Consider the following 27,187-nt stretch of genomic DNA (forward strand, 5'->3'; position numbering starts at 1 on the left):
TAGCCTATTTCTCCTTACACTTTCCCTTATACGATGATGTCATGTCTATGACTAATATTGTTCAGTTCTAAACACTCTGAGATCTATTAATGTTTAGTTGGCCTTCACGTGTCTCACACGCTGGCAATGTCACATCTGCATTATCATTTAATATCAGTGTGACGTTTGGAAGAGGATCGCCCGACAGACAGGTGGTTGCAGTCGAGGGCTGGGCGAATAAGCTGATATATTGCAGTGGGCAATACACACTCTCAGAGAGCTTGTTTAGAAGAGTGTGATGGTGATCTGGAGGAAAAAGAAGAAAAAGGGGATCATTTGGGAACTGTAAACTGTCGGTTTAAGGTTTGCCTCATTTTACACCTGGGCGCAGGTAAATGTTTTCGCTTTTTGGAGCTTGTGGCATTTAAACCTAATTGAACAGTTTAAAGCAAGAGCAGACACGTGTGCTAGAGGGAAAGAGTTGTTTGGCATATGATGAGAAGAAAGCAAAGGCTTTCTTTATCACGCAATTTCAAGAATGGTTTCGCCAGATATTTTCATCATGATCAAATTATATGAAATGTTACTAATTGTTTGATTCATTAACAAAAAAAAATGTAGTAGGCAAGAGAACATGAGACCCAGGTAAATAATATGAACAGGTGCTAAGCATTACATCTCCTTTAACTAACTTTGCATAGACAAACCGTTGATGGTCAGTAAAGTCTGGTCCAGTTTGAGAAACGAACCCATGTGACATCAGAAGACAACCAATAAGAGTTCATTTTGTTTTGATGAGTTCATTTCTGTTTTAAAGGCAGGTTTATCTGGAGTAGTTGATACAAGGATTCAGAATTTGGCAGGTTAGGTTGTTTAGTTATTTAACCCTGCTGGTTTAGAGTAATTACACCATTATTGGGGCAAAAAGCATCTTTTATTTTTGTTTACTGTACTTCTATGTCAGCTAGTAGCTGCCATTGAGATAAATGAGAATGCAATGGCAATGTGACTTCAGGCTGACACAGTCACATTGCTGAATTCACCAAATAGATCTATGCTGTCTTACTGTATATGCAGTACTTAGTCAACAACTTAGTCATACAACATTCATTCATATTTGATGGTGACTCAAGACAGCCTTTCTTATTCACTCTTCAGTATCGTTTAGCCTAAAATGGAAGAGGACATCTGTCAATATTCTTACATGTTTACATTGCCAGGGAGGACTGGTCAATGTCTCCTCAATGAATTTCTTCTGAAAGGATTCCATTGATCTTTTAAAGAGCACTCTTCATGATTACATTAAAATTGAGAAAATAAGAAAATTAGTTTTAAGAGTACTCCTACAAGACTGACAACCCCCTAAAATATATAAAGCTGTGACTTTTTCTTTATACCGTTTTATTTAATAAATATTCTACTGAACCTCTAGTTAGATATGGTGAAATTGCATTAATCTGTTATGAACTGTCTAAAATCAGTACAGGCAGTCTGAGACAAAGTGGTTGAATTGTAGCACTGCCTTATGTCAACATTATCATACTCCTGTTAGTTCAACTGTCGAAGTTCATGCACTGCATCATGCAACCGTTTGTCCTCGGAGACTCTAAGAGCTGGTTGGGGTGGAAAGGTCAAGTACATCATAAATCACAAACACTGATGTTTCCAAGGAAAGAGAGCTCAGATTACAGAGTAGGCTGCTTTGCTTGTCACTCAACTTTATCCAAGTGCACATTATCACACAAGCCAGGAAATCAATATTAAGGAAAATTAACTTTATATTTTGAATTCCAGTGTAATTTTTTTGTTTTCATAAATTTAAGGGAAAAAGGTAAATAAAAGCTAGGATATTTGTAAAGTTTGTGTAATGTGCATTTCTGCATACTCGATGCGCATAGCACGATTTTTTCTAAAGCCTACATCGAATTTTATGTGTACACTAAGGTGGGTGTGTACATAATCAACATTGTATACGCATACAGTACTGTAAGCATTTTTCTATGCAAACTTTGTACACTCAGCTCATAACCTGAAGCGACTAAGTGACATTTGGATGATTATGCAAATATATACTGCGCCCTTTCCTCTTAGTAACAAAATAAACATCAAAAACTGAGAGCAGTGAAAAGCAGCAAAGAAACGCATCTGATTATATCAATGTGGATGTTTGCATGAGTTCTGCAGTTCAGCACTACAGTAAAGTCCAGTCACGCAAAGTTTATTTATAAAGTACTTTCATAACCAGTCATAAGGGTCAATTTTTCAAAATAAAAATTTATACATCACCTGAAAGCTGAATTAATAAGCTTTTCCAATTATGTATGGTTTGTAGGACATAGGAAATAGTAATTAGGAAATATGGGACAATATTTGGCAGAGATACAACTATTTGAAAATCTTTAATCTGAGGGTGCGGAAAAAAAAAGATTCTAAATATTGAGAAAATCGCCTTTAAAGTTGTCCAAATAAAGTTTTTAGCAATGCAGGAAAGAGTTTTAATATATTTACAGAAGGAAATTTGCACAATATCTTATCACAATATCTAGATTTAAGTTTTGTGGTCCAGGGTAACATACTGTATAGCTAATTAAATGGTGAATGAGAGAGTTTCTCTGTCATGTCATTTTGTACAAAATATATTTATTTGTATAAAGTAATTGTATAATAATTTAATGACATAATATGACTTTCAAAAGCTGAAGTGATTACCTTTATTGATTTTTAGAATATGTATAACTCAATATTTGATTAATTAGTGAAATAATCGACGATTAGTCGATTAATCGATGTATGGACTATGGAGATACTCAGAAATTCATGTGACCACATCATGTGTAGTGTAAATACTCATCCGTCTTAAACAGTGTTGGGGTAGTTACTCAAAAAATGTAATTAGTTACTAGTTACTTCTGTTAATTGTAATGAGATTACTTTACTAGTTACTGCATTTGAAAAGTAACTTCACTACTTATCACTTTACTTTTCTTAGGGCCCTATAAAATCTGTTTTATTTTTTCTTAACTCCTTTTTAATGGTTACATTTAATTGTATTCATCAAAAAGCATGTCTAATTAATTTAAATCATAACACATACATTTTCACAGCAATTTATTAAAAGTTTAACAAAAATTACGTTTAGGGCCCTATGAAATGTTTTATTTTTTCTTCACCATATGTTTTATTTTTTTAGCATGTGTAATTTAAATGCATAAAAACTACTTCATATATAATTTTTTCCTTAAAATAGCCTTATGAATTGTTTTTTTCCCCTCAGAAATTCTGTTGTGTATTTTTCTGGTTATCAAATTAAGGCATAAAACATTCGTTTAAATTTTCTTTTAAAGATAAATTGCATTTCTTTTCACTTCTTCTGAGAAATATGTTTTCAATATGAGTATGAACAATAAACACAAACTATGCAGCATATAGTAAAACAGATGCACAAATTGTCAACAATACAGTGCAAAAACAGTGTAAATGATTCAAAAACTACGCACAAAATGAGTGAGAAATATTCAGAGTGCAACAGAAACAAAATTTACTTTATGAACTGTATAATTATATAATGATTTACTTATTATACATAATATACATAATATAAATGATCGATCCGTTGGCTGTAATCTGTGTTAGAATCGATTTTACTGGGACTTCGCCTATAGCGACCCAAGACATAAATTTCAGTGCTTTATCAGATATGTACCACTGTTTCATCCTTGTTTTTGATTTATGTCAAAGTACTCTGTCGAGTGTTTTTTGTGCTTTTTCGGAGAGTTTTCTCATGCAAATGTGTGTTTGTATTCATGCACTCACGACAGTCTTTACTTTCACTTTGTTTTCGTTCATTTACCAAAGCAATATGTTAAAGAGTAACTAAACCCTAAACCAACTTTTTTTAGTTAATGATCTATGAGAATGGGGCTTTATTAGTGCTGTTCATTGATTCGAGTAGCTTTTTTGACATTTGAGTATAAAGTGTTTTAATTCTACAATATATGGTGTAAAAACGTCTGAGTGCTGCCCTCTTCAGGTTGAACGGTGGCTACTGCAGTTGATTTTTCCTATTGGATGTTACGGTGGCAAGTGACGTAAGCGGTGGCAGGTGACGTAAGCAGTTTCCAGCTCACCACGCCCCTTGGTACGAGCTACCACGCCCTTGGCAGTATAAAACCATCAAAATCACTGTAGTGAGTCAGGAGCTGGAATTGCGAGTATTGGTAACGACCAGGATAGACTAATATAGCATCTATTTAGCATAGCAATTATACAGTTATTTAGATCTTCAAGTTAGCGTAGATTTATCTGTATTTAGTACAGTGGTCAGGATGGTACGGAGGTGTGTTGCTGGTTGCACAGCACTGCTGGACTGCATAGTTTACCAGCAGACTTTAAAATTAAGCGCCAGTGGTTGCATGCATTTGGCCTGGAAGACTGCAAGTCCCCGCCTAGAGCTCGAGTGTGCAAACTGCGTTTTACACGGGATTGCTTCTCCAACGCAATGGAGGTGGAAATGGGCTACTCCACACAGCTTGCGCTGAAAAGCGACGCGGTGCAGGAGTTAAGACCGCAGTTTGAGCCAGCGGCTTGAATTGATATGAACAGACACCTCGACACCCTCCACTTCAGGTGAAAGTGGGGGAGAAAAGTCCTCTACTTCAAATGATCGCTCTGTTGCAAAGCTACTTGCGTCATTACAGTCACTCTCCATTTTAGCGTCTCTGACAGCAGCTGTCAATCAATCCGTCACTGCGGGTCTCATGTTCACGCCGCTCTCGCTCAGCCCCGCCCTAGGTTCGTCCCCTCTATCTCCGCTGTGATCTGCCCACTTTTTTTTAGCATTTTTCAAATATTGTCAGTGGGTGGAGTCAGGCTCTGAGCAGGGGTTTAGTTACACTTTAAGTATTAGTTCAAAACAATACTTATTGGTTTAATATGGGACAGTTTGAACCAATCTGGGCACGGGGTGGGACTAAGCGTCAACAATCATTTCTGTTTGGCTCAGAGGAACGAAAGCATTGGTTTCTTCTGACGAATCAATGTTGTCAAAATGTGATGACGTAATCACGTACACTACGGCGCCTCTGAATATCCATTGTGATAAATAGGACATCTCCGAAACGTGGAGAACCTCTGCTTTACATCACTTTTTAAAGCATTCAGATTGGATTAGCGGTTATTAAACATTAAAGAATAACAGTTATTTTTAGCTGCGGGGCGGCTGTCTCAGTCTTTGAGGGTTAAGCGCTAAGATCAATCGTTATCGGGAAACCCGGCCCAGAACTTTACACACATGCAAACACGGCATGTGTAACGCAGGAAAATGCGTTACTATAGTCTAGTAAAGTAGTGTAGTTACCAATATTATTAGTGTAATGCGTTACTTTACTTCGTTACCCAAAAAAGTAATATAGTTACTGTAATCCGTTACTTTGTAACTCGTTACCCCCAACACTGGTCTTGAATACATCCTGAATATGCCATCTGCATGCTGCCTAGTCACCTAAAACATGTGACCATTTTGGTATGCATTGTTAGAAAGCCCACCAAAATAATCAGAATTTGTTACGTTGTACCAAAACACAAGATTAAGAAAGAAATCACAGCTGCCTCCCTCTATTCTTCACTTCTTTTGCTACTTGTTTGTAAGCCGAGCATGAGTTTATTCAATAGTATTTGCATGCTCCGTCAAAAGTAATGTACAGACAGTGTGACGAAATAAGTGGGGAGTGTCTCAACGAAATCTGAATGCAAATAGTCACGGCAGATGCATTTATCCGGTGGAAACTCTAATGCTTCTTGGCTGACCACTTGTGATACGATTACTAAAATAGTATCTTGTAAACAGGCTCTGTTTGTCTTGCTTTTCATTTATCAATAGTTAAATAAAAAGACACCTTTAAGGAGAGCATCACATACTAGACTACAGTGCTTTGCATGTTTGGAGGTCATCTGAATTTAGGATTAGCAGCATGAAGGGGCTGGACTCATACATAACAGGCCACAAAAAAAAGAGTGTGTGTATTCTTGTCATCTATTAACTTCAAGGTTGCAAATGCCCACTGGCCTTTGTTTTCTTCTCTAGCCTCAGCTGCTCTGGGGTCAAGGCTGCCGCTGGTGCGGATTGTTTGTTGTTCTTTGAGCAGGCTGTTCTTCTCCATTCTCATCCCAGCATAAACAGGCATTCATTTTGTGCAAGGTGGCTAGAGAAGCACCTCAGTACCATTTCTGAGAGTCATTCAATACTTGGGTTGGAGAGTTGGATCACTCTCAGCTGTGCATTGTGTACACATTACCAGCAGTTAGAAATGAAGGCATCCCACAGCTGCACTACACATCTAAATGTGCAACCTCTCAACCCCCACCCCTCCTGGTCAAAATTAGCCCAAGCCAGACTACACAATTTCCCAACTTGCCTCTCAGCTACCAGTTAATGTACTGTAACAATGATCTGCAAGATTAGCTTACAACAATGGGGCCATGTCCCTTGGGCCATGGTCCTATCACGATGCAGACATGAGAAGAAGTCTGACAGTAAGTGCACCAATCCTTATCCAAAAATTATTAACAGGAGCAGAGCATCCCAACAATGGAATGATAATTCTCACCGCAATAATGTTGAACACTGGAAGAAGGGTGCTAATGATCTGTACAGGATCTTCTTACATAACAAATATCTTTAAAGTGTGAAGAAAAACTTTAAACCTTTTGTTACTTAGCACAGGGGTATCATATCCTGCTCTTGGACCGCTACTTTCTTACTTTTCCAGCAACTGCCTGGAAGTTTCTAGTCATCCTGATGGCCTTGATTAAACTGGTTCAGGTGTGTCGGAATAGGGCTAGAGCTAAGGTGTGCTGCTGGATAGTGGCCTTCCAGAAGAAGAATTGGATCACCCCTGTTTTTAGCAGCTCTAACTTCCAAGATCCAGGCCACTTTATGTAAGAGGACTTCAACCCTACTTCCGGAAGGCCACTTTCCTGCAGAGTTTGGTTCAAACCCTAATCAAACACACCTGAACCAGCCTGACATAAAAAATGTTTTTTTTTTTTTTTTAAATGTCTTCTACAACTCCCACTTAATGGCGGTATAATGTACCTCAATCAAAGTCACATTGTATTTGTTCATTTAGGTCATGAGAGAACTGGTTTATCCCAGCTGTGCCTAGGTCATCCCAAGGTTCTCCATTTCTGTCACCTGATGGAGTTTGGGTTCCTTGTCACGGTCGCCTTCTGGCTTGCTTAACTGGGGTCTGAAAGATGCTTAACTTTCAGAAATTTTCTTATAGAACAGCTTTGCAACAGATTCTGAATTTTCTCCATAGGTGATTTTCCATAACTGTTTCTGCTCTTTCCCTGTTTATCACTGTGAAGCTGCTTTGACGCAATTTTTAGGTTGAATGTTGAAGACCTTTCCATTACTTTAAGTCTTTTAGTTGCACTTTATTTTACAGTTTTTGCATTTACAGTGTACTTCAAGAAAGTAAAATCAGTTAATGGACTTAACGTAGATTATTATTAGGTTTAGAGTTAGGACCTTCCCAGCTAACAAATTCAAGGTACTGATGCTAGCCTACAAGACGACCACTGGCACGGCACCAACTTACCTAAACTCATTGGTTAAATCTTATGTGCCCTCCAGAAGTTTGCGCTCTGCAAGTGATCGACGCCTTGTGGTACCATCCCAAAGAAGTTCAAAATCACTCTCAGGGACCTTTTCCTGGACTGTGCCCAGCTGGTGGAATGACCTCCCAATCTCAATTCGTACAGCTGAGTCTTTACTCATTTTCAAGAAACAGCTAAAGACTCATCTTTTTCGTCTGCACTTAACCAACTAACACTAGCACTTTTCCTTTTCTTGTCTTTTAATTAAAAAAAAAAAAAAAAAAAAAAACCCTACCTATGCGTTCTATACTAGACTAACTGAGACTTGTCATGGCACTTGTATACTGTTGTTGTTCTCTTGTTGACCTGACTGCTTCTATTGTTCTCATTTGTAAGTCGCTTTGGATAAAAGCGTCTGCTAAATGATTAAATGTAAATGTAATGTAACACAGTTACGTCGTGACGACGTAACTGGACCAGACCATATTCGTCACAGCGACGTCCCAAATAACGTTCCAGCGACGTAACTTTGTGATTCCCATATCCGTCGTGGCGACGTTACAGTGGAACGTCGCTGGAACGTGAAGAGTACGTCCTAACGACCAAACTGGCACGTTATGAGAACGTTACTATAAAGTACCATATTGGTCGCAGCGACATACCAAATAACGTTCCAGTGACGTAACTTTGTGATTCCCATATCCGTCGTGGGGACGTTATAGTGGAACGTCACTGGGACGTGATGAGTATGTCCTAACGACCAAACTGGCACGTTATGAGGACGTGACATTACCGGATCATATTGGTCGCAGCAACGTATTTTCACCTCACCATTACCTTGAAATACATAAAGAACTAATAAACTCAATCCATCTCTGGTGCAAAAAATAAACCTTATGAAATCGAATTGTAATCTAATTATAGGGGATTCATAGTAAATACATCAATTACATACATGAAATGCAAACCAATACAAAAACATTACATTCTAATATAAAAAAACACTGCATTCATTCACAAATCAACATTTATTCAGCACTACGTTCTACAAATACTAAGCCAAAACATTTTGAACATTGCACCTGTTCTTTAACCATGCAAAGTGTTTCTAAGTCATGAGCACAGAAAACTGAACACATCAATTCACAGATTACACAATATAAACAATAGAAAATGTTTGTCTTATTAAGGATGGGGATAGTTAATGACGTTATCAGTGAAAATTATATATAATTATCAGTACACATTGATACAACTCTACATAATTTGGTGCAACAAAAAAATACATGATAAATAGATATGAAACAATTCAGCAGATACTGCAGTGAGCGTCGTATATGAGGCTCCTGGTATAAATGTCTGGTGGTGATGTGCTTTAATTACACGGCATGCAGGAAAAAATATAGGCTAATTCATGCGCACGATTTTCTATTTCATTCCCTCGATTTGCTAAATCATGTACACTATTTATACATCAAGAGAACGAATTAGTAAATTGTGCATACGATTAAGCAAATCAATGAAATGTAAAAGTAATCGTGAACGTTTTAGTACATCGAGGGAACGAATTAGTAAATCATGGACATTATTTTTTTTATTTTTCTTGCATGTCATGATCAGGGCTCTGTGCTCATTATCAGAGGATAAACCTAAACAATATAGCAATTACCAAAGAACCATAATTTTAGAGCTTCTCAGAAGAAAAACATTCATAAAGCGTAAAGATATAAAAAATGAACAATATAGAGATTTCTAGAATCTCTCCTGTATTATTTGTCCCACCCGAAAAAAAACGTTTTTAAGAAAATGAGCGTATTGACTTTCTCAGAAGAATCTGTGATCTCTGATTACTGACTGTGGAGAAGTCTCTTTCAGACAGTGCTGAGGAGGCAGAGTTAGGTGCTGGACAGCCGATAGAGAAGAGGAAGAGTGTGTTTCTTACCCTAGCAGCAGAAAACAGGCTCTTCTGAGGGAAGGACAGGAGACTTGATGCAGTGTTTTGCTGTAATAACAATGCTTCTTCTCAGCACCTGATGTTCTTCAGAAAAGAGTTCCTCTAGTGTAGAGTCAGACACTCAGATTTCTTGCAAACTGGAATCTTTTAATAACATTTAGCATATTATTGTAGTCATGTTCATTGTTTTTATTATAACACATGGAAAGTTTATGAGAAAATTGTTAAATGTGTTCTTCCTCCTCTTCTTCATCCTGGGCCTGCACTGTCAACATCCTTCTCTGGCAGCTGAAAGGAAGAATCATCTTGTTAATGTTGCTCATGTATGTTCACAACCAGTCAAAATCTGGAATCTTTTCTTTATGGTTTTCAAGACAAGTCTCTTCTGCTCACCAAGGCTAAATTAATTTAATCAAAATTACAAAAAAAAAAAAAAATTGTAAAAAGAAATAACAGTTTTCATACTCTTTTTCGAATATACTTTAAAATTTATTTATTGAAATAATTATGAGGCAAAGCTGAATTTTTCAGTAACTTTACTCAAAAGGGTAAAAACTTTTTGATCAAAGTGTACATCTGCTCATGACGTACATGATGTGAATCACATCTGCAGTTAGCTTACTATGGTCGTTAGGTCCACTGAACTCTATTGGTAACGATGGAACTTGTGACCAATATTTTGTTTTGGGAAACGCTCCCCATAATAGAAATGATGGGGAAGAAAACTTAGCATTTCTGGAGAGTCAAATTTTTTCTTCATGATTATTTTATAAACACAAAGTTCAAAACATTGAAAAAAAAGGTAATCTTTTGTAAAATTACAAAAGTCTTCTCTACCACTGGTATTCAATTTTATGCATTCTTGCTATTAGGCATCCCCCGCCAACCCCCCCCCCCCCCCAAAATAAATGTAACTGTAGTTTAGACAAAAATTTTGGGCAGCACAACTGTTTTCAACACTGTGTCAGGTAATCACAAAAGGCAGACAGGTGGTGAGTTGAAATGAGATTTCTTTTTACAAGTGCAGCAGAACCGGGATGCAAAGGTGAGTAATGAAGTGGATGATAACGTTCACTGTGACTTAACTGAGAGGTAACCCAAGTCTCTGGTTTAGGAGCTGGAGGAAGAGTGCGGGAAGGTTCTCAGAAGGAGGACGGTAGGCTGACGGCTGACGAACGGGAATGAAGGCTTCTGAAGGTAAGTGGTTTTCTCTTGAGGTGAGTAGCGCGGGTGAGTCTGTTGTCAGTGGTATTGACGAGGCCAGACGATGACTGGTGAGTGAGAGTGGTTTATAAAGGGTATGAGATGATGAGATGGCCAGGTGAGGGTGATTAGAATTCAGGGGAGAGTGAACGAGAGGGTGGAGCGAGTGAAGATGATGGCGTGGCTGTGACAGTACCCCCCCTCCCGAGGCGGCTCTTGACGACTGAGAAGAGGGACGAGTACGGCGACGAGGTCTCCCGCGACCTCTAGGTGCAGGACGGTCCAGATGGTCAGAATGGAACTGGGTGAGTAAAGTAGGATCAAGGATGTCATCTTGATGAACCCAGGAGCGCTCCTCAGGTCCATAGTCCTCCCAGTCGACCAGGTATTTCAACCGGGGACCTCGTCGCCGAGAGTCTAGGATGTTACGGACTCTGTAGATGGCCTCCTCTTCAACAGGAACGGGAGGGGGAGGTTCATCCGCCGGGGCAGGATCTGAGGAGGGAGGAGTGACAGGTTCAGTGTGAGGTTTGAGTAAGGATACATGGAATGATGGTGCAATTTTATACTCAGGAGGAAGGTTGAGACGATAGGTGACATCATTGAGCTGCCTCTGCACAGTGAATGGTCCGATGTATCGAGGACTCAGCTTTCTGCAGGGCAGGCGGAGGCGTATGTCCCGCGTCGAGAGCCATACCTTCTGCCCGGGACGGTATTGAGGGGGTTCGGTTCTACGACGATCGGCTTGTCTCTTGTGCCTCCGCACTGCCTGCTGAAGGTGTACATGAGCTGAGTCCCATACCCTCTCGCTTTGATGGAACCAGTAGTTGACAGCAGGAACTTCAGACGGTTCACCAGACCAGGGGAAGAGAGGAGGTTGGTAACGGCGCAGACTGAGCATCCCTTGATGTAACGTGAGACGTCCTGGGAGATGGATGGCCACCAGTAACGTTGAAGGAGGAGCGAGAGGGTACGTCTACTACCTGGATGTCCAGAGCCCGGGGTAGAGTGTGCTGAGTCCAGAAGGCTGGTACGGAGTTGAGGTGGTATGAAGATGAGGCCTTCTGGACCTCCCGGCGGAGCGGGTTGAAGATTGTTGGCTTGGGCTATTTGCTCATCAATGTCCCATAAGATGGGGTTGAGGAAGATGGCTGGAGGGAGGATAGGTTCAGGAGGGTTTTCATCAGAGGATGCTTGATGAATACGAGATAATGCGTCAGCCTTGGAATTCTTGCTACCGGGACGATAGGTGACCCGGAAATCGAATCGGGTGAAGAAGACTGCCCAACGGGCCTGACGAGGGTTCAACCTTCTAGCTTCTCTCAGATATTCCAGATTTCTATGGTCGGTTATGACTTCGAATTGATGATTAGCTCCCTCCAGTCAGTGTCTCCATTCTTCCAGTGCTAATTTGATAGCCAGAAGTTCCCGGTTACCGACATCATAGTTCCGCTCCACCGGGGACAGTTTTTTGGAAAAGAAGGCACATGGATGGAGTTTAGGAGGCTCACCCTGCCGCTGAGATAATACAGCACCAACTCCAGTGGATGAAGCGTCGACTTCAACGATAAATGGAAGATCGGGGTTGGGATGTACCAGTACAGGGGCTGTGGCGAACGCATCTTTGAGGTCGTGGAATGCTTGGATGGCCTCAGATGACAAGGACAGAGACTTTGGCCGGCCTTTCAGAGAGGAAGTTAATGGATTAGTGATGAGACAGAAACCCTTGATGAATCTCCGGTAGAAATTGGCAAATCCTAAAAACCGCTGAAGTTCCTTTACCGAAGTGGGCTGAGGCCAGTTGTGAATGGTTTCCATCTTCCTCTGGTCCATTTGTACTTCGTGTTGGTCAATGATGTAGCCCAAGAACTGTACGGATGGAATATGGAACTCACACTTCTCCAGCTTCAGATACAGTTGGTGTTCTCTCAGTTTTTCTAGGACTTGGATGACATGTTTACGGTGTTCAGAGAGTGAAGAGGAGTAGATTAGAATGTCGTCAATATATACTATGACGAACCTGTTGAGGTAGTTCCTGAAGACCTCGTTCATGTATCCCTGGAAGACTGCTGGGGCGTTGGATAGTCCGAAGGGCATGACGAGGTACTCATAATGGCCGGAGGGGGTGACGAACGCGGTCTTCCATTCGTCACCCCGCCTAATGCGAATGAGGTTGTAGGCTGAACGAAGGTCTAACTTGGTGAAGATTTGAGCTCCATGCAGCTGTTCCAAGGCTGCTGGAACCAGAGGAAGGGGTAGCTGTACTTGATGGTTTGAGAATTGAGATGTCTGTAGTCGATGCACGGCCGCAAGCCTCCATCCTTTTTACCCACGAAGAAAAAGCTTGAAGCGGCAGGGGAGGTTGAGGTCCAAATGAACTGTTGACTGAGGGCTTCCTCCACATACTCCTCCATGGCCTTCTGCTCCGGGATGGACAGAGGGTAAACGCGTCCTTTGGGTAAGGTGGCTCCAGGTAATAGGTCGATAGCACAGTCCCATGGCCGATGAGGTGGTAGTTTGGTTGCAAGTTGCTTGCTGAATACATCCTGGAACGCCCCATACTCAGAGGGAATCACTACAGACTGTTGAGTTTCGGGACTCTCGACGGTGGTTGAACTAACTCGGAACGAGCGCTCAATCTTAGATGAAGAGGGAGGTGAAGGTTTCTTAATTGAAGACAAGCAGTTGGAAAAGCAATATTCACCCCAGCATAAGATCTCTCCGGACCTCCAGTTGATGGTGGGTTGATGTTGAACCATCCAGGGGCGTCCCAGGATGAGCTCGGCAGTTGACTCCTCCAGCACCATAAACGAGATCCTTTCAGTATGAAGACATCCAATCTGAAGAGTGATAGTTGGGGAAAAGTGACGAATCCTTCCTCGACCCAGTGGTTTGCCTTGGATGGTTTGTACTCGGAGATCTTGGTGAGTTTTGAGTTTTCGAAGGTTCAATTTTTCGAGTAGTTCAGAGGAGATGAAGTTCCCTTCGGCACCGGAGTCGAGTAGGGCTTGCGCTGAGACACAAAGGCGAGGTGATAGGAGTAAGACCATAGTACGATTGAGAGTTTCAATTTTAGGAGGGACTTGAATGGTGCTTACCGCAGTGCGCGGAGGACGCACAGGACAGCCACTGAGGAGATGTTGATCAGAAGCGCAATATAAGCACAGGTGATTCTGAATCCTTCTTTGCCGTTCAACGGTGGAGAGATGATAGGAGTCGACTTGCATGGGCTCTGGTGCTGGAGGAGCGAGAGAGGGTGCTGGGAGCGGAGAACTGGCAGCGGCTGATGGTGTATGACCACAGGCTGTGAGACGTTGAGAGACTTGGATAGTTTTTTGGATGAGATTCTCTAGACCCATAGCGTCATCATAAACAACCACTAATTGCCGGATTTTCGAATTTAAGCCGTGTCGAAACACTGTCATTAAAGCGGTCTCATTCCAGCCATTAGAGGCCGCCAGGGTGCGGAATCGGAGAGCATAGTCACATACCGAAGATGATCCTTGTTGAAGATTGAATAGCTGGTCATGAATGGAGAGTTCTTCAGCGGACACACCGAAAACCACTTTGAAATGTTGAAGGAAGCTGGAAAGAGACTGGGTTATGGGTGAGTTAGCGTTCCATATAGATTCGGCCCATTGAAGAGCGCGGCCAGATAACAGAGATATAATGAAAGCAATATGGGCAGAGTCATTATGAAACTGATGCGGTTGCATCTCGAAATATAGAGAAACCTGGAGTAGGAAGCCGCTGCAGTTCTCCGCCTCGCCTGAGTATGTCGCTGGTCGGGCCATGGGACTAGCAGAGGCAGCTACCGAAGCAGCGGGTGTTTGCGGAAGTGAAGGTGAGTGAGGATCTTGGCGGTCAGTAGCGATGACAGGAGGATTTTTTAGTATGGCTTGACTGACGGCTTGAACCAGTTCAGCGAATGTGTCCCGCTGCGGCGGATCCTCGGGTTCTGATGCAGCTTGCATTGTGATCGGTCTGGCCTTCTGTCAGGTAATCACAAGAGGCAGACAGGTGGTGAGTTGAAATGAGATTTATTTTTACAAGTGCAGCAGAACCGGGATGCAAAGGTGAGTAATGAAGTGGATGATAACGTTCACTGTGACTTAACTGAGAGGTAACCCAAGTCACTGGTTTAGGAGCTGGAGGAAGAGTGCGGGAAGGTTCTCAGAAGGAGGACGGTAGGCTGACGGCTGACGAACGGGAATGAAGGCTTCTGAAGGTAAGTGGTTTTCTCTTGAGGTGAGTAGCGCGGGTGAGTCTGTTGTCAGTGGTATTGACGAGGCCAGACGATGACTGGTGAGTGAGAGTGGTTTATAAAGGGTATGAGATGATGAGATGGCCAGGTGAGGGTGATTAGAATTCAGGGGAGAGTGAACGAGAGGGTGGAGCGAGTGAAGATGATGGCGTGGCTGTGACACACTGATAATAATCAGAAAAATTTATTGAGCAGTAAATCATCATATTAGAATGATTTCTGAAGATCATGTGACACTGAAGACTGGAGTAATTAATGCTGAAAATATAGCTGTGCATTATTTAAATAAACTATACTTTTAAAATATATTTAAAACGTTTGACCATTGTGTACATTGCTACATTTAAATGAAAACTCAACTTGTAATAAACAATGCATACATTCTCAAAGAACTTACATTCTGGTGATTACTTCCTTTCCTCACTGCTGTCAGTTCCCTTCAGTCATTCCCAGACCTCCTTGTTTTTAATCTTTCCCTCAAATCTACAGAAACTAACAAATAATTTTATAGACAATTTGGATAAGTCACGAATTGCAATAGTTATATAACTATAATCACAATACTCAATTATATATATAATTATAAATATACATTGAATCGGCACACAAGTATCGGGATAGTATTGAATTGGCAGATTAGTGTATCATCCCAGCCCTAGTTACTACAGTCAAAACAATGAAACTCTCTTCAAGAGCGCACAATAACTAAGATTTAAAACTGTTAAAAAAATGCTCAAAATATTGCACACATATAATACACAACATCAATATCTCTTCCCTTGGCATTTTGAACATTTCTATGAGTAATGCTACACGCTGTGACTCTGTGTTGCTTCAAGTGCATCATTCTGTGCACTGGTTGTGTATAAGCACTGCGCACTGTATAAGAGCCATACCCTTTCATATTATAATAGCACAATGAAAGATTATTGTCTTTCTTGTTCTGTCCCATCTACCACATGTTTCTGCCTTCATTACTGTGCTATACATTTTAAAGAAATGTATTTTACACACACACACACACACACACACACACATATATATATATATATATATATATATATATATATATATATATATACATAAATACACACACACACACACTTTTGCACATCCTGTCATACCAGTGACTGGATGTTGCTGCAATTTTGCAGCATTAAGGTTAACGATTAATCGATTAATTGATTGTTAATTTAAACTATGAAAATTGACATCCCTACAATGAAGTATAGAAATTCTACATTGATTTAAAAAAAAATGCAAAAAATGACACTGATATCGGATCGGAATTACTGTCTCTTCTCATAGTGACAGCCAATCACATTAGTTTTCTGGTATTGCATGCACTCGATTGGCTTGCGTCTGCGCTAGGGTATTTGCATAAGAAGTTCTGACTGGAGGACGGCTGCATTGGCGCTTGAAAAGTTTTCAACTTCTGCCACGACCAACGGACCCAGAATTAATTTCACCATGCTTGACATCACTCCATTTAAAAGTAAACGAGAGGCGTTGACTCCCCGTGTGAATGGGGCGTTATATGTCTGGATACCGCTGCACAAATCTTTCACCCATGAGAAATGTTGTTCCAGCACGGCCTTACATCCAGAACAGCAGAACGGTCAGGATGACCTGAAACACATAATCAATTTAAATGTATTTAGTCTTGCCTGAGTGATGCTGAAACAACCAGGTTTAGTTTTTCACCCAGGATAAACTGCTTCCTGTGGAACAGTCTCCATGATGAATGATCTCTTGATCCTGGATCCTTGCTGCCATCCACTCGGAGATGATTTGCATGATATGTGGTTGTGTCTAAAGGGTAATGAATCAATGTTACAAGAATACTGATAGCAGCACTATTGATCCTGTAGCTTATATAAATGTTTTCAGTACCGAACAAGTCAGGAACCAAATTAGTACCAGTTCTTGAAACCCATCTCTATTTGTAATAGTTGTCTCGTTGCTGCTGCCCAAACTGTCTCTTCACCTGATGATAAATATATGTGTTCATTTTAAAGCAATAAATAATACATTTAAATTACTAGGTGGTAACAAATATATTTCCTCATAAGGAACTCACTGAATCATTGACTCAACTGGTGGCAGCCAGGCCTAAAAAAAGTGAACAATTTGTTTACTTTTTGTGAAACGAAAGTATCAGATCAATTTGAGAATTAAACTAGCATTAAAAAGCATGCATGTGAAAAACACCATCAACACCAATAATGAACAAATGACAGAATTTAAAAGCTTGCCACTTGAGGGAGAAAAGGGGAAATTATTAATCCCACATACACTGAACATGATTTCGGCCCCCTCGGTCTAATTAACGTTAAACTTCATACAGCGGTTTATATTAAAGTTCACAACATGGCTAGCATGAGCATCATCAAGAGCGAGCAGCAGACATTCAAACAAACTAATTAACGTTACTACGGTTAAAAAATATATATAATTAGAAAGTGAATACTGTATAGTTTATCGTGTTAAATTTCAAATAATTTAAAACAGGTAAGGTTATATTAGATTTTAACAGTTAACGTTACCTTAGACCACCTCTGAGACTGCTTTTGAGCTAATTAACGAAACAGAGCATTTATTTATTCAATTGAGAAAACCTACAAAAATACAAAACACTACTCCTCTTTGATGGCATTTAACGTTATATCAGTTAAAATCTATGAATAAAAGTAGATTTATAGCGCTTACCTTTCCTCCGTGTCTGTCCGCTGGAAGTTGACCGTTACAAAATGACGGGCACGCGCACGTCGCGCACGTCGCGCACTTCATTTAGAAAGTGACGTGCGCTGCTAGTTTAAGGTTTAAATGTTCATTTGTCCTGTACTCTTTCATTAACAAACATTATCACCATTTGCTAAGTAAATTTTTTTTTTGTTCTTAAACTGATGGCATATATATATATATAAATTCTTATATATAAAATAATATATAAAAATCTTTTAACATGCTTGATGAATTTTTTGTATAACTTATTTCCCAAAAAATAGGCTGTTCAAATGGTATCTTAATAATAATAATACATCTAGTGCAATAATATTAAAAGTTATCTGAAGACCAACTGACCACGTCGCTACAACGTCCCCAATGGAACTATCTAGCGACGTCTTTTGAGGACGTGCCCACGACGTTTCTGGGAAGTTAGCCGAGATTCCAAAAAATGGAACTTTACCACGACGTCCTCACAACGTCGCCATAAAGTAATGTCGCGCTGACCAAATGACGACTAACTGGCGACGTCCTCACAACGTTCTGTGTTTGCTGGGTTTACACAGTTATTTTTTTTTTACTTTAGTAAAATATGTAAATGCAAAACAAGACTGTAAAATTAAGTGCTACTTCTTTTAACGACTACTTCTGTACCACTTCAGCTGGGTGTGGGTCCAGCTGCTTTATCAATCTGTGTTAGGTTTCACCCAATCTAGCTTTAGTGCTTCCATCTATCAATGACGGCTTACCAAAGGACTGAGGCTCAGCACACAGTCAGATGTCAAGTAGATTTGGAGGGCTCTGAAACCTTGGGTCTTCAAAATAAAAAATTATCCTGGATGGCAAGAGCAGAGAAGCTCTCACTGTGGATTGCCCTTGCCCCACAAAGAAGCCGTAGAGATTGAAATTAAGTGCCAAGCTCGCTTCCATTTCATAAATTGAGTATTTAAAAATACAGTGCTGGAAATACAGTACCCTGCAGCACCAAGGGATGAAAAAAGATTAAGCAGTACTCTGGATGGTATAAGACAACTACAGCACCCCTAGATTGAAAAATTAATTCCTCAATTTATGGACTTCAGGAATACCATTAAGTTGCTCAGGAAACAGTCAAGATTAAATTTGACCTGTGCAGAATGACAAGTAAGGATTCGCGCAATGTCCCAGTAGGGAAAAAGGGATTGCTACATACAATAGGAATTAGAGTCCTTATCTTTCAAATTCTCATGTAACTTTCAGAGTAAAAATAACCCTCTAGGTTGCCTAAGAGGAGCAACCTAAAGGATCTTATCAAGGGGTTCATTCAGCATTGCTTCAATCCAATGATGGGGCAGCGTGCTTGATGACAGAGCAGGAACGTGTGTCTGTCGCTCTGCCTTAAGTAAAGTCAGGGGTATGAGCAGCTCCATGAGTCAGAGCTGCAGGGCAGGGTGAGAGGCTGTGAAGTGCATGGACGTGTGCACCTACCTCCTTGTTCTCTATCTGAGAGGGGGTGAAGGGAAGGTCAAGCAGCCCATTCTTCATGCTGTCTGCAACTTCGACACATGCTGAAATAACTTCAAAGAAAGACACCCAGCATACACTAGCTGAGGACAGCGGGACACATCTCATATGCAGAAAACAACACCACAGTTAGATCAACACAGCTCAGTGGATCTTAACTCACCCTGAAAATCACACAGGAAGGAGCACCAGGCTCAGGCTATCAGAAGAGGGTAGGTGAAAAACATTCATGCGGGAATGTGTTCCAAAATGATTGTTTTTTTTTAAATACACTTAAGCCCTGAAGATATTACTTAGGAATTACTTATGTTTATTTAAAGTCTTAAAAGTGCTCTTCTTCCTAATGCTTCATTGAAATTCTTATTTTGTTTGTATAATGAGGTCACTTATTCCTGGTCAATTTCTCAATTACTGAATTACTAAACAGAATAATCCCCCAATGCCTGTCTCAATGCAAGTTTCCGTTTAGTTGGCTTGAATGTACTTTTCACATGTAGCCTTATATAACATCTCAGGCTCACATTTGCAGGAGGAAATATTACTGGTCTGTATGGTGTGGGAAAAATCACTGGGTTGTAAATTGAGTTCATAAACACCATCACTTACTAATAAAACTCTGACTCCATAATCTACTTTATCTAGCACTTACTAAGATGTTTAAGAGCACAGTCTGTTAAAACTCAAGTAAGATAGATAGATAGATGTAGATAGACTAGTTAATTTCACTCTAGTGTCTACATACAGAAGGCATCTTCTCTCAGTTGCTATAGTAACAGTGACTACCATGGACACACAAACCAGGATTATACTGTGATATTCACCCACAATGCTGATATCAGTGCTAGAATTTAGTAAGTTGTGTATTCTCACTCTTCTTTTTGCAAAACCAAAACCGTGACATCTAACTCGTGCTGGGATTACTCTGAAAAACTAGGAAAAAGAACAGCTTGGATTTCTGAAGTCTTTTATGTTAGGGGAGGGAGGAGGCATGTTCGTTGCTTGCAAATGGAAGTTTTATAGTAAGATGATAACATGACATGTGATGTGGAAAATTCAGAACAAAAAAGAAAGCACAAATCAGGAGGGGCAGAAGGGCAAATATTCTGGGAAATAATTTTCACGAAGAGTCCTTAAACCACAAACTGTGATTCTATTCTGAATGCTTTTATTGTGTAAATACATATTTTCGTATTTAGAAAATAACATGATGAAAGCTAAATAAAAAGAGAAAAAAAAGAGAAGAATCTACCCAAATAATATTTTATATAATAGTTTATAAATATATAAGCTATTGTTCCCACCAGAAACTTAGCTTTTCCTGCGAAAGCATTGTGTTTCCCCAAGAAACTTTGTGTTCACTTGTAAAACACTTTTGTTCTTTCGCAAAAAATAAAAACTAAATAAATAAAAAAATGTGTTCCGCTAGAAACTTTACATTCATTCACAAAAGCACTGAAATATAATTTTCCCTTATAAATGTTTGGTTAGGAAATGCAAAGTTTCTCAGTGAAATACATATTTTAGTAAGTCAATGCAAACTAACACAAAATATTTTGGGGGAATTTAAAAGCATTGAATTTTGTGTTCTCCTGTCCTATTTTTTGAAACCATCACCATGTCTCTTTAGGGGCTCCATAACTTTGTTCATTTCAACTGAGTGAGATTTTTTTCTTTTTTTCTTTTTTTTTTATTGTGAAGAAAATTATAATAATTAAAATAATTATTTTCCACTATAAAGAACCTTTTGTGCAATGGAAAGTTTCCATGTATGTTAAAGGTTCTTCATTGAACCATCAATGTCAACAACTAACCGTCATACAAAACTACAATACACTAGGAAAAACAGTGTTCTTGTTTAAACACTGGCCTTCTTCAGTGGTATCACAAAACCCCTTTTTAGTACCTTTATTTTTTAGAGTGTAAGATGAACATGACAAAACAGACACTGCATGTGATATTCACATGAAAGTCAATTTTCACAATTGCAGTAATTGTTGGGTCTGCAGTGGATAATGATGTAAAGCTAGAGAAGAAAGCACTTGCCATAAAGCAGCAGATTTGAATACCCTAATTACTGTACTGTCATTTTCAGCACAAACACAATAATCAGACCACAGCGGGACAGACATACAAATGTGTGCTTAAAATCCAGAGGCTGAATAGCTGGAATAATGGGCATGCCATTATCTCAGTATAAACACGAGGCAATCAACCAAAACAAATGAGCTTTGAGTGCTTTCCTAATTCATCTGTTCTTCACAGACTATCAGGATAAGCCCTTAGGAGCCCGATATCCTCATCTACCCATTCTGCTAACGATAGTAGTAGTGATTCAGCTTTCTAAAGAGAAAACGCCAGCTGAGAGATGGTTGCTACATGTCTGTCTTTACATACGCCCTCATTTATAGTAATATATTTGTATGGCAGCGAGCGAGTTTGTGCACACTGTATATGTGCGAGTGCAGTCTCCCATCACCATGGTGTGGACATGTAGATGCCTGTTTTCAAATGCTCCACAGGCCTGATGTTGTTGAGATAATCTGCTGAAAACTGATCCTCTCCACACTATCGCCTGCAGAGGAACGTGTGGGCACATCAGCCCCCAACATCAGGAGCCTTGTCTGTCGCTACAGCAACAGCAAAAAGCCTTCCATTACTGCTACAGCTTTTACAAAGGTTTCTGGCAGATGGCGCTTCTGATAACAAGACGACAAAATGCGTACAATGCACTCTCAATCAGACGTGTCCATCTGTGCAAAAGAATGTTTACACGGAAGGTCTTGAACAACAAGACTTGTCATGCATCAGTGAAATACCAAAAAGTGGCTGAGGGTTTGAGAATAAAGAAGAAAACAAAAAAGCATGTGATGTTTATACTGTGTCTTGTACTCACTCTGCCGTGATAGATTGTTCTTTGAGCTGTGTGGGATGGTGGTCTTGAGCGAAGCCTGTCTCTTTAAGAGCCAGTCCTTGGGCAGGTTGGCTTGTTGAGTGGGGAGGTGGAACCTTGTCTGCTTCTACAAACAAGCATTTCTATCAACAAAACGTGCTTCACTAGCGGGCTGATCTTGAGGGTGTGCATATATACGAGACTGGATAGTGAAGTCGTGCTCGATTTTCTTTTACATTACTTCCTAATGGTGTATGTGTGATATGTGAGTCCTGTTTCATCAGCACCTGAGGTTTGCAACACTCTGCTGGAGGGGCGGCCAACAGCTCAGGTGTGTCACATCTGTTTGTCAGTAAGTGTGTTCATCTTTTTTCATTTTTGTTAAAATAGAGTTCAATTGTTCTGTAGCCTTTAATATAATGCAGTTTCAAAGAGCTTGGTTGTGCAGCACCTTCTGAAGTCTGTAACTTAAAAAAAAAAATGTATATTATCTTGTGTTGTTATTTATGGAGGCATTCCTGTAAAAGGCTATAGCAGATTTTAAGAAATACACTCTGGTCAAACTCAGGCTCATAAACTTCATCAGACTATTTAGACAACAGCAGAAAGGTGTTTGTGCATTATTTGAGATGGAAATGGTGTGGGAATAGATGCTGGTTAACGGAACCACGGGCCAGTTAAGTTTCCATGGAAGCTTCCTGGTTAATAGTGGGCTTTTAAGTACGTTTGCTCAGATCTTTGAAAGTTTCTTTGAGATTTTTGTTTGAATTTTGTATGTAAGTGTATTTTGTGCTCCAGTGTCAATCCAAGTTCTGAAGTGTGTACATTCAACTTTTTTTAAATGTGCTTTGTTAATGTATATGTTTTCCTAGGAAGAAATGACTGGTAAAATGAATTGTTTTTATTTTAATTTCTGATTTGATGAACCACAAGATAAAATGCTGTTAAGCACCCATGAGTGCACTATTTAGATAAAAAAAGTTACTATGTAATTATTTCCATTAAAAACACTCTAGAAGAAATTCTGAAGAATCTTTATGCTGCTTCTTCCATCTCAATGACCATGTATAGCGTCCAGCTCCAGAATGATACCATAAAACATTAGATCATGCTTTTCACTGCAGCTCTCAAGTCTAATTCTCCATGTATTCCCAATAGTATCCCATTAATCTGATCTGCTGAGTTGTGTCAGTTACAAAACACACAAGAACAATAGTTTTTTGGGGGTCAGTGATGTTGAATGTTAACATGCTATTCTCAGCTTTGCATACAAAGTTTTTCCCAAATTCATTTCCATTGCAAAAAGCACTCCATTAATCAATCATTTCAAATCTGGACGGTTTTGTAGTTAAAATGTAAGAGTTTTGTTGGAGTGGAAGTGAATACTGACTTGAACATTAGTCAGTTCCTCACAAATCTGCCTTTTTGACTGTAATATTGCATTCAATATTGCATAAAGCTTTTAAGATATTTTTTTAAAATCAAGATTATTATTATTATTATTTTTTTTTTGTAATGCTTGGAGATTGACAGAGCTACTAAACTGCTTCTTCATAATTCCTTTTTCTATATTCCATGGAAGAAGGAAAAGTCAAAAGTGTGAGTAAATCTTCACTAAATCTTCATTTTTGGGTTGTTGAATTAGTTATAGTTAAATGTCACGTTTCATTTTAATTTCTATTGCTGAAATTTGAATGTTGAACATGCTTCTCCAGAATGTTCTTTTTATGAGAAGATAATAATTCATATCTGAATCATCTTTCTTTTTAGCTTCATGGTAAGAGTGAAACAGTCTTCAGTCATAGGACTGTCGGCCATCTATTTTAATGAACCGTTGGATGATTCATTGAATTTTGATGTTTTGTGAAAGATGGACCATAAAAAAATGAATACCATTTTCCTGGATAATTGCCAATGTGTCAAAGTGCATGACACATATTAATTTAACACGGCTGGAAATAGCACCTTTGAAAATCACAGAGTGATCTGCTCGAGAAGTAATGTAATGTTCAAATATAGTTCACTTGCTTGCTTTCACTGCCAGGTGTCTGCGCATGAGAGCGGCCAGAATGCAAAAGTGATAATTGACATGGCATCCCCACAAGGACTATAGATGGAGGCTTCCTATTATGAAATGCTAAAGAGCCTCCTATCATGGAAATGGACCTCTTCTCAGCTTGCCTGCTTTTCATCATATTCATTTCCATTAGTGGTTGAAAGAGCGTGCCATGAATCTATGCGAAACAACAAAAAAGATGCATCTTGCTATTTTGTCATCTAGATGTGTGAGATCGACTTCACTGAGGTCATTTGCAATGCAGATATTACAAAATATCTCTATAATTCATTGCTTGTTATGATTCAGATTTTTTAAAATCCTCCTTTTAGTGTAATGTACTGGTGTTTTTGCATGTAAACTAAATGATCTAAAAATGTATATCCATGGCAAAGGAAGTTCATCTCTATAGTAGAAAACACTTGCCTTGAGTTCTTTCTGATTCGGGCTAGAGTAGTCTCAGCCTCAGACGTCATGACAACTGCTGGTTGAATGTCTGATGCATATGGGACACAAAAGTGGAAACACTTCAGGAGTGTCAAAGTCATCATCGGATTGGTTGAATTATTCAGGATTTCCGAGAGACATGTGTGTCGTGTTCTTTAACATTCCAGCTGGAAACAAATATTCTGTGACGCCAAACCCCCTCACGAAAGAAGAAAGCCATCATGTTTACAACTGTGATGACGAGCGCTTATCAGGATCAACTAAACACTGCATTCTCAAAAGTATGTGGAATATGTAAAGTTTGCGGCATATAATCTTTAAAATACGTCAGAGAGTTTTACATACCGGTCTGTTTTTGAATCGACATTTCTTTCCCCAAAACATGATGCTGCAACGAAACAAACTGTGATTGTCAGTCAAATGGCCTCGTGGGCGGGCCTTGGCCAAAGAAAGCTACCTTGGATTCCAGACCTTCAGCCTGGAGGTCTGGCTGCGTGAGACTAGGGCTAGAAGGGATACAGCTACGGACAGACTGTTCTACTGGGCATGCACACATCAGTATTGTCAGGCTGAATAACAACTAATTACTGTATTTTCATCATTATAAGGTTAAGTGTAGGGTTGGGGTAGGTGTAGATGTAAATAAAACAATGTAATGTACTAAATCGTACATATTTTACATTGTGGCTAATTCGTATGAATTCATATCACCTCTACGAATTTGCTACCTCTTAAAAATAAAAAAACATATATTATGAGGTGATCCCGCCCCTAAACGTACCCCTAACAGAAATTATACAAAGGCCCTGTCCAAAATCACACCCTAAACCCTTGCGAGACAGCATTGTTATTTCCATGCCTTAATGCCTGTCTATTGGCTGCTTTGGTCCGCCTTCTAAGGACAGCTTCGTAAATGATTCTGTCATGAAATGACAAGGAGACGTAAATTTATACAACATGTAGAACAGTTTTCAGCAGCTCATCTAGCTTTAGGAGCTGAAACCTGATTATACGACAAGAGTTGCACCATTTCCGACAAACATTTTAAGTGGTTGACCAGTTACAACAGACTAGGCCAACTGACCAATCAGAGCAGACTAGGCTTTAAAGAGTAGGGATGAATCAGTAACCAGTTTGATGATAAACCTAGATAAAAATTCACAACAGTTAGTATTACTGTTTTATATTTCGTATATTTCATATTTTTGTGTGCATACATGATGGAAGGCACGGTGCAGAGAGAAAATATGAAATAATGCATGTATGAATGGATGAATACAATGAATGCATTAGGAAGAAACTGACTGTCTTCAGAAAAGTTTCCATGGTATTTGCATTTCATCTTCTCTCCATGTATGTCTCCTAATAAGTGTTTATATATGCAGCAAAACTTTGTTTATAGTGGTCACTGTGGAAACATCTATATTTCTGCTGTTCCATAAGTGCCACCTGCAGGAGATAGTGAAATTAGATTCTTATTTATCCTGTCTGCCGTTTCTGTTCAGACCAAGTATTTGTTGTAAATCTTAACTGGTAGATGAAAGACAAGTTAATGCATTCTAAAAATCTCAACTTTGGACAATAAGGTTGCTTTTGTAGAATTGTTTATTAACAGTTAGAATGCCTGTAACAGATATAAAGGCTGAAATGTAAGGTTTATCATTATCAGCCTCTTCTGTCCATTAAGGCTGCATTTATTTGGCAATTTATTACAGGTGAAAAAAAGTCTTCTATTGTAATATTCTTATGTTAAGGTATTATTATTATTACTACTACTTATCATCAAAATTAAAATAACCAAAGAATTAAACTACTTCAGTCTGTGTGCATTGAATTTATTTAATACACGAGTATATATATATACAGGTCCTTCTCAAAAAATTAGCATATTGTGATAAAGTTCATTATTTTCCATAATGTAATGATAAAAATTAAACTTTCATATATTTTAGATTCATTGCACACCAACTGAAATATTTCAGGTCTTTTATTGTTTTAATACTGATGATTTTGGCATACAGCTCATGAAAACCCAAAATGCCTATCTCAAAAAATTAGCATATCATGAAAAGGTTCTCTAAACAAGCTATTAACCTAATCATCTGAATCAACTAATTAACTCTAAACACCTGCAAAAGATTCCTGAGGCTTTTCAAAACTCCCAGCCTGGTTCATTACTCAAAACCGCAATCATGGGTAAGACTGCCGACATGACTGCTGTCCAGAAGGCCATCATTGACACCCTCAAGCAAGAGGGTAAGACACAGAAAGAAATTTCTGAACGAACAGGCTGTTCCCAGAGTGCTGTATCAAGGCACCTCAGTGGGAAGTCTGTGGGAAGGAAAAAGTGTGGCAAAAAACGCTGCACAACGAGAAGAGGTGACCGGACCCTGAGGAAGATTGTGGAGAAGGACCGATTCCAGACCTTGGGGGACCTGAGGAAGCAGTGGACTGAGTCTGGAGTAGAAACATCCAGCTCCACCGTGCACAGGCGTGTGCAGGAAATGGGCTACAGGTGCCGCATTCCCCAGGTCAAGCCACTTTTGAACCAGAAACAGCGGCAGA

The 27,187-nt window shown here is 39.5% G+C and overlaps 1 protein-coding gene across 7 annotated transcripts in view; it reads left to right on the forward strand.

The window, feature by feature from the left end:
* Window positions 1-238: 238 nt before the first annotated feature.
* The window catches only part of LOC132111203 (protein delta homolog 2-like), a 42,587-nt gene continuing 15,638 nt past the window's right edge, over window positions 239-27,187 (forward strand). For 2 of the 7 annotated variants that reach the window (XM_059518359.1, XM_059518362.1), the window contains exon 1: window positions 239-370. The gene's annotated coding sequence lies outside the window, so the exon portion shown is untranslated. Of the gene's footprint in view, window positions 371-22,240; window positions 22,464-27,187 lie in introns of those variants that run through there. The other 5 variants (XR_009424757.1, XM_059518357.1, XM_059518360.1 and 2 more) reach the window with 4 other exon arrangements.

The sequence above is a fragment of the Carassius carassius genome, chromosome 30 (assembly GCF_963082965.1).
Source record: "Carassius carassius chromosome 30, fCarCar2.1, whole genome shotgun sequence".
Taxonomy (NCBI): domain Eukaryota; kingdom Metazoa; phylum Chordata; class Actinopteri; order Cypriniformes; family Cyprinidae; genus Carassius; species Carassius carassius.